Here is a 9,634-nt window from a genome sequence, read left to right as displayed (position 1 = left end):
GATGCTCTACACAAATAAAATCGGTCATTCCTTATGGGTAAAACCTTGGGGAACCTATGGATTAAAGGCTGGGAACTGCCAGCCAGCGGAGACCTGTAGGCTACATATTCTTACCTTCTCACGCTACACACTCTTCTCTTTCCCTTTCCTCACTGTATATCCATATTAAAGGAAATGGGAACTAAAGAGTGACATATAAACTGAATTCCCTGAACACTCAGCCCCTACTCACTGCCTTTCTCCAGCTCTCTTGTTCCCTCTTGCTCACTGCCTCTGTGAGAGACCACACTCTGTCTGCGGAGTGTTACTCTTTTTCTAATAAACTTTCCTTTTGACTCTTAACTTTGGCGTGTGTGTTGAATTCTTTCTTCACTCTCCACCAAAGCATCCTTTTCTCTTGCTGCAGGACTTGGTCTCACACTCGGGGAAATTTGTTTTGCCCTGTCCTGCATCAAAATCATTTCCCTAATTTTAATCCTTAAAACTTTTTAGCAAAAAAAACACATTGCTTGTTCTGTAAAAAAAAATGGAAACATGTAGCATGAACTACAAATATGATCATTATATTTAATATATTCTACTGCTAGTGATTTATCTTGAGAAATTAATTTAGCTAAGTAAAAAAATATAGGCCTGAAAATGTTTATGGCAGCAAGCTAGGGGAACTGTTTAAAATGTTATGGTATATCAATATGATGGAATCCTATGTATTAATTAAAGAAAATAATGTTTAAAAGACTAAAAATGTGAAACCTTGATAAAATAAAAATTAACAAAAAATATGTATACTATAAAAAATAAGTCAATGTGTACAATTAGAAATTAACATACAAAACAAACATTTTTAAGATTATGTTGTCACAATTTAATCTTGTTCCTATGGTGCTTCTACTAGAATAATTTTAATGAAAATTTATTTTTCTCAGTATGCACATGATAAGTCCATTACCTGCAGTATATTTCTTCTCTTGATGAACATTCTAAATCTTGGGAAGAGGAGTTGAATATCTGAGAACAAAAAGTACCCCCTCCCTTTTTTTTTAACTTCCAGCCAATGAGTTAAGTCTTGACTCTTCATTTTTCTCACTAAGCATGGCAAATACTAGGGGAAGTCACATGAAAAGGATTTAAATATCACAAGTTTCTTCTTCAAATATAGATGAGAGTTGAGATAAGGAGGGAGAAGAGTGGGTGGTTATAACAGAGGTTAAAGAAAGAGGAAAAGTGTTCTAGGGCAGAGATCAGTAAACTATGGTCCTTGGGCCCAATCCAGATTGCAGATGAAGAACAGCTTTTATATTTTTAAAGTGTTGTTTAAGAAGAAAGAGAAGGAGGAAGAGGAGAGAAATAATAGAGACCTACATGGCTCACAAAGCCTAAAATCTTTACCATCTGATCCTTTACAGAGAAAGTTTGCCAATGTCTGCTTTAGAGATTTAGGAGAAAAAAATACATTTCTATGTATTAAATAGTCTACTTTATATTTTTTTAATTACTAGGTTTAATTTTTTTAGAGCACTTTTAAGTTTACAGAAAAATTGAGCAAGAAGTAGAGTTTCCACATACCCTTTCAACTTCACCACACACAGTTTTCCCTATCATTAATATCTTACATTACCGTGGTATATTTGTTATAATTGGTAAACCAATATTGATACATTATTATTATTGTTAACTGAAGTCGATAGTTTACATTAGTGTTCGTTCTTGGTGTTGTACAGTTCTATGGGTTTTGACAAATGTATAATGTTATATATCTATCATTACAGTATTTTACAGAATAGTTTCCCTCCCCTAAAAGTCCCCAGGGATCCACCTATTCATCCCTCTCTTCTTCCCTCAAAATTCCCAGCAACCATTTATCTTTTTATTACATCTGTAGTTTTGCCTTTTCTAGAATGTCATATCATTAGAATCATATAGTATATACTCTTTACAGGCTGGCTTCTTTCACTGAGCAATATGCAGTCAAGATTCCTCCATGTCTTTTTGTGGCTTGATAGCTCATTTCTTTTATCATTAACTAATAATGATTGTATTAATGTATCTCAGTATGTTTCTCCATTCACCTATTAAAGAACATCTTGATTGCGTCCAAGTTTTGGAAGTAATAAATAAAGCTGATATAACATTCTTGTGGAGTTGTTTTTATATAGACATAAATTTTCAACTCATTTGGCCAAATACCAAGAATTGTTAGAGCCATGGTAAGACCATGTTTAATTTAGCTTTGTAGGAAACTGCCAAACTGTCTTTCAAAGTGGCTGTGCCATTTTGCATTTCCACCAACATAGAATTCGAGTTCCCGTTGCTCCATATCCTCACTGTATTTGATGTTGTCAGTGTTTTGGATATTGGCCATTCTAATAGGTGTGTAGTGGTATCTCATTGTTTTAATTTGCAATTCTCTAATGACACATAACGTTGAACATCTTTTCATATGCTTATTTGCTATCCCTATATCTTCTTTAGTGAGGTATCTGTTCAGATCTTTTGCCTACTTTTTTAAAATTAGGCTGCTTGTTTTTTTGTCAAGTTTTAAGAGTTCTTATATATTTTTATTTATTTATTTTTTTCCCCTCTTTAATTTCCACCGCCCGCCCCACTTCCACCCCAGACCTACAGATGTTGCCGTCTCTGCTTAAGAACTGGATCTTTGAAGGCAAGGCGTCTCCTCCTATGCACTCACGGCGCGCACCCGGGGCCTGGCGCACCTGGGGTATGGTCCATGGCTTCACCTGGGGCACGAACCCAGGACCTTCTGCGTGTAAAGAAGACTTGCTAACCACTACACTGTAGAGCCACCCCCAGTTCTTATGTATTTTTAGATACAAGTCTTAGATACAAGATAGCAGATATGTGTTTGCAAATATTTTTCCCAGTCTGACTTGCCTTTTCATTTTAATCTTTGGCAGAGCAGAAGTTTTTAATTTTAATAAAATCTAATTTATCAGTTTTTTTTTCATGACTCATGCTTTTTGAATTGTATTTCAAAACTTACCACCATGCAAGAAAATCTAGGGATTTTTCCTGTATCTTCTAAAGGTTTATATTTTTGCATTTTATATTTAAGTCTATGATTCCTTTGAGTTAATTTTTGTGACAGATGTAAGATCTGTGTTTAGCTTCCATTTTTGTTCATAATGTTGTCCAGTCTTTCTAGCACAATTTGTTGAAAAGATCATCCTTACTCCATTGAATGACTTTTGCCACTTTGACAAAGATCAGTTGACTGTATTTGTGTGGATCTATTTGGGGGCTCTCTATTCAATTCCACTAATCAATTTGTCTATTCTTTCACCAATACCATACTGTGATGATACTGTAGCTTCATATTTAAGTCTTGAAGTTAGGCAGTGTCAGCGCTCTAACTTTGTTCTTCTCTTTCAATGTAGTGTTGGCCAGTCTGGGTCTTTTGCCTCTCTATATAAATTTTAGGATTGGTTTTTCAATATCCACAAAATAATTTCTTGGGATTTTGAAAGGGATTGTGTTGAATCTATAGATTAAGTTAGGAAGAACTGATGTCTTAACAAAATCGAGTCTTTTATTCATGAACATGGAATATATTTCTATTTATTTAGTTCTATTTTGATTTTTGTCAGAATTTTTTATTTTCCTCATATAGATTTTGTACATATTTTAGTACTTTATACCAAAGTACTCATTCTTTGTGCTGTTGTAAATGTGTATTGTATTTTTTATTTAAATTCCAAATGTTCATTGTTGATATATAGGAAAGCAATTGACTTTTGTATGTTAATCTTGTATATATCCTGAAACTTAACTATAAATGCTCATTAATTGTATGAGTTGTTTTGCTAATTCTTCAGGATTTTCTACATAAACAATCATGTCATCTGTAAACAAAGAATTTTATTTCCTTCCTCCCAATCTATGTACCTTTTCCCCCCTTGTCTTATTATATTAACTAGAATTTCAAGTACAATGGTGAATGGTGATAGGAAATATCTTTCCTTTGTTCCTGATCTTAGGTGAAAAGTATCTGGTATCTCACCTTTAAGTATCATATTAGATGTAGGTTTTTTTGTAGATATTTTTTTCTCAAGTTAAGGAAGTTTCCTTCTGTTCCTTGTTTGCTGAAAGTTCTTATCATGAATGGATATTGGTTTTCTCAGATGTTTTTTCTGCACCTATTAAAAGAATTATATGATTTTCCTTCTTTAACCTGTTGATGTGAAAGAGTATATTAATTGATTTTTGAATGTTAAATTGGCCTTTTATATCTGGGATAAATTTCACTTGGTCATGGCAAAGAATTCTTTGTATATATTTTTAGATTTGATTTGCTAATATTCTGTTAACTTTTGCATCTATGTTCATGAGAGACATTTGTCTTTAGTTTCCTTCCTTGCAATGTCTTCATTTGGTTTTGACATTAGTGCAATATTGGCTTTATAGAATAAGTTAAGAAGCATGCCCTCTGCTTCTATTTTCTGGAAGAGATTATAGAGACTTGGTATTATTTTTTATTCTTAAATGTTTGGTAGTATTTACCAGTAAAGCTATTTAGGCCTCATCATTTTTGTTTTGGAAATTTATTAACTACTAATTCAATTTCTTTAATGGATATTAGAGTTATTCAGCTTATCTAGTTCTCCTTCTGTGAGTTTTGGTAGATTGTGTCTTTCAAGGAATTGGTCCATTTCATCTAGGTTATCAAATTTGGGGGCATAGAATGGTTTATAATAGTCCTTTCTTCTTCTTTTAATGTCCATGGGGTCAGTAGTGACTGCCTCTCTTTCATTGCTTATATTAGTAAATTGTGTCTTTTCTCTTTTTTTCTTGGTTAGTTCAGCTAGAGGTTTATCAATTTTACTGACCTTTCAAAGAATCATCTTTTGGTTTTGTTTATATTCTCTATTGATTTTCTGTTTTCAATTTCATTGATTTCTACTCTAATTCTTATTATATCTTTTTTTCTGCTTACTTTGGATATAATTTCTTCTTTTCTATTTTCCTTAGATGAAAGCTTATATTATTGATTTTAGATCTTTTTTCTTTTCCAATATGCACATTTAATGCTATACAATTCCCTCTAACCACTGCTTTTGCTGTATCCCACAAATTTTAGTGAGTTGCATTCTCATTTACTTCTATGTGTTAAATAGTGTTTTTCTTTTTTTAAAAAAAGCAAACCATAACTATATCATCATCTTCAATAAACTGTTATTTTTTAGAGATTCTTTGAGGTTAGAGAAGACATAATTGAGCAAATAGGAGAGAGTTCCTGACTTCCCTTGAACTACTTATTGTGAAGAGTGGTTCATACATTTTTCTAATACATAGTGCATATGTCAAAGAACTCAGACCAAAAACAGCCACTGTGACCACTCCTCTTCATCTGGTTTTCTCTTTTAGAAAAGTGATGGCTTACTAAATTTTACCGTTTTTAGTGATATGCTGGAGCCAGTTTGTACCTGCTCTGGAAAGTCCATTGTTAACTTTATGGTAACTTGGAAAAGGCCAAAGTGGAAGTATTTGTACCAGGAAAATTGGCACACACCACAAATCAGGGCTATTGGGTGATGTTTGGGGGAGCTGTCTCATCAACCCACCAGTGCCAAATTGTAAAACCTATGGTTTCTAAATTTACTGGGCACAAGTAAGAAACGCATACTATTGTTTGTAAAAATTGCAGGATCATATAGCTTCCATTATTCCTCCAGATGCCCTGAATACATCAGGCCATTTAAAAGAAGAATTCTTTCAAGCATCAGTGTAAAACGTAGCTGGGCAACAAAATAGATGTCCTAAGAACACTAGTTATGTGTTCTATAAACATGATGAAACTATCCTTCAACCAACTTTCATGGGGTTAAACTTAGGTGAAGTGGTTCATCTAGATGTATAAGCTAAAAGTAACTAAAAATGGAAGCTATAACTTAGGTTATTATTTATACCCTAGTGGTTCAGATCAAGGTTTTTCCCTAGGAATCAGATATCATCCACTAGTATCAGAATAAGGGCAATTACCTGAATCAGATATCATCCACTAGTATCAGAATAAGGGCAATTACCTGAGGGTTTGAAGAAACTGGGAAATAACTGAGAGAAAAAGCCTGGAAGAGGAATAAAGGATTTTTCTATAAAGTTAAAAATAACATCAGTGTCATTATATGCTTATTTGTATATACATGCACATTTCTAACTATAATTTGAAAAGACATCTGGCCCTACAATCTAATTATTGCCAGAAAGAATAGAGATCAGTTATTTTAAAACTAAAGTGACTACTTTTAATTACGTGAGGATAAAAATTATACAAAACAAGTTATCTCATTTAATTACCTTGGTGTGTATTTTACATACTGATGAATACAGGCACGCACATGTGCACATACACACATACACGCAGACATGTGAAAATATATTCATGTCCATCTCTTCCGCTTCCCTACAAAACTACATATATATAAATAAAAATCGATAGTACTATTACTTGTACAGGAAGCATTTTCACAGACAATTTCCCATTTGTTTATCATTTGTTAATAATGTAAACATTACTTATGTTGCTGGAAAAGTTCTTGTCTTTTTCCACGAGAAAGAATTCAAGAATAAGACGAATGATTGGAGAGCATGGGGGTCCAGTGACCAGATTCTTATCTTACTCCACAAGAAAGAATTCAAAGGCAAGATGAACAACAAAGCACAAAATTTGTTACAGCGAAAGTACACACTCAAGGCAGGGGGTGTGGAGTGCGAACTTACTCCAGAGAAAGAGAGCGACTGCCAGAGTCAAGCCAAGATGGCCAGGTATGAACTTTTTGTTTTCCCTAAAGGCAGTGCCAGGGAAAACACGGTGCTGACGTAGCCTTGTCTCCTCCTGTGAGCTGGGAGCTTGGGTTCCTGCTTTTTCTTCCTCGTATGATGTTTCTAAAACTGTCATGACGTCAGGTGCATGATGGGAGCTGCAGTATTTACAATGTGGATGAGATTATAATGACATTGCAATTAGCCAAAGGTCATTTCTTAGCCAAAGATGGAGTCTAGGCTGGAAATGACCCATTTTGGCTTATTCCCCTGCTCAGGCTACAATGGGGGGAGAGGGAGGGGGAGGGCTAAAGAAAGGAAAGACTTCCGGAACCATATCCTGGAGGGGGAGGGGATTTCCCTGCACTATCTGTCCTGCCTCACTTATATCCTAGATTTACAGATGATGAAACTGAGCCTCTGAAAGAGTAACTGACCTGCCCGAGGTTATACTATAAGTCAGCATGTGAATCACGAGTAGAATGTAATTTGTTTTTAACTGGAACTTCCCACATCACCTTCATCACACACAAATTCCTGCTCCATTTTGCCATTTCCCCTTTATGGTTATTCTAGACAAATGTTTTAACCAGACTCCATCAGTAGTGTTGAAGAGTAGCAGAATGTGCTGCCCCAAAATAAGTCATGTTGGCGTAAAGATTATTTTGAGGGGAAGGCGGTTGAGAAGAAGCCGATACTAGGAAAGCTCTCTGCCCTCACCCTATTTACCTAAAAGCAGGATATAGTTTATAAAGGTGTCCCTCCTCCCTTCTTTATGGGGTGGGGGAAGGAGGGACGAAGTGAATTATAAGATACAACTCTAGAATCTGATCAGTCCAGAGACAGCACTCGAGGAATCTACATAACAAACTTTGCTAAAACTAGCCCTTATCTATTTGCCTTCCCACAATTTGCCAATCTAGAAAACTCAAAAGCCTTTTCCTTTTCATCTCTCTAAAACTTCACTGTTCTTTTGTTAAGTTGCTCTATAAGCGCAGTGCTAACCACCCCTATGAGTTACTCATCACTGGGTATCCATGTGTACGCTCCATGTATGTGTTAATAAACTTCTGTTTGTTTTTTTAGTCTTAATCTGTTTTTATTAGTCTAATTACAGGACCTCAGCCTGAGAACCTAAGATGGGTAAAGGAAAATATTGTTTTTCCCTCCTCTACAGTGTTATACTATAGAAATATTATTGGACCAAGAATTTTCTTAAGCTCTTTTTAATAACCTCCATGATTCACTGGGCATTAACCTGAAGGATTTATGGACTTGGCCTCACAGGTAAGAAATGCATTGTCTACATCGGCCTAAAACATGATGAAGGAGAGGTTTGTTCTAATGCAACCACCTCTTCTGGGCTGCAGCCCTGCTTGGATTTGGTTCTATAAAGCATGGATAGTAGCATAGTTCATGCTCAATTCAAAATGCTTAAAAAGAGAGCTTTTACTATGTCATGGATTCTTTTTGGACTTTCTTACATAGAAATAGAGAAAGTAACTTTTTAAGTTAAATGAGTTACTAAGAATGAAGTCATCTGATTTCCTGTAATGTCTAAATTTGCATCTATCTAGTTCATGTTATCTCCCACTTAAAAAAAAAAAATCAATTTCTCTAAAAATGGAAACTACCTGTCTGGTATCATCGAAAGGCTCTAAGTCATTCTGATGGATTTTTTTCCTACTTGATATTTAAGCGTTTTTATCTGCTGTTATTACCATTGATTTTCATAATCCTTGTCAGCCACTTCCTACACATCTGAGACCTCATGCAAAGAGTATTATTCATGTCATAAAATGCAAATATGAACAAGGACTGCATTTGTGCCCAACTCAAATTCTAATAATCTATGACCAAGAGTTAAAAAAATTTTTTTATTCAGGTGTACTTTTAGCTGAAACTAAATTTAGAAGGATGTTTTTTGGATTTCAAGATTCTCTAGATTTTTAAAATGTACAAATGTAGACAAATATTCAGGTTATAGAAGTGGTGGAGACAGGCTAAACACACTGAAATCATCCTGCATTTGCTACTTGATTATCATCTACATTGCCCCCTTCCTCTGTCTCAGGCTAGAGAGTCTGCTTCTCATTAGATAGTATTTGCAAGCAAACATGCTGTAACCAACTTGGCTCACTCGTGTTAGGAACTGTCAATTTGCTTCATGACTGAGTCTCTCCAGGTATTTTATTAAGGTGGCACCTCAAGATATTAGAAGTAGGCTCATAATTCACTCTCCAACAGGGAGAGGAGGAAAAGCATTTTCTAAAGCTCTTATGCATCAAATAGCCAGAACAGATTAGCTGAGTGTTAAATTAATTAAACAAGAAAGCCATTAGGCCGAGGTAGTTCTAATGCCTTGGCAGCCCATGTAAGCAAACTAAAACCTAAGCCTGAAAATACTTCAAGGTTAAGAAATAAAAACTTAAGGGCATCAAACAACCCACTAGGCTCTCCCAAATAAGGTCACCGCTTAAACTATAGCCAATCAAATAATTTCCTTGCTTTGCTTCCGAGTCCTTTCTATAAAAATCTCGCCTCCAGCTCCTATCTGTGGAGTGCTCATAACCACTTCTGGTTAGACATCGCCCTGTTCAATTTGATGTTGCTTAGATAAACTCTTAAAATTTTTAATATGCCTCAGTTTATCTTTTAACACAAGGGAAGACAAATGAAATTATTGTGTTATTTTAATTAATTTTCAAAGTATTTTCCCCCTGTCCTAAAATTTCTCTTTAACTGTGTGGGATTATACAACAACAACAACAACAAAGACTGGTCTTTAAATTTAGGTACAAATTTGCACACAAATTATTCTCTCCTTTATTTACTCTTTGCTAGCAAGCGTTGGGGA

This window comes from Pteropus vampyrus, unplaced genomic scaffold (genome assembly GCF_000151845.1).
Source record: "Pteropus vampyrus isolate Shadow unplaced genomic scaffold, Pvam_2.0 Scaffold8, whole genome shotgun sequence".
Classification (NCBI taxonomy): Eukaryota; Metazoa; Chordata; class Mammalia; order Chiroptera; family Pteropodidae; genus Pteropus; species Pteropus vampyrus.
The sequence above is the reverse complement of the archived record's forward strand: the minus strand, read 5'-3'. Positions refer to the sequence as shown.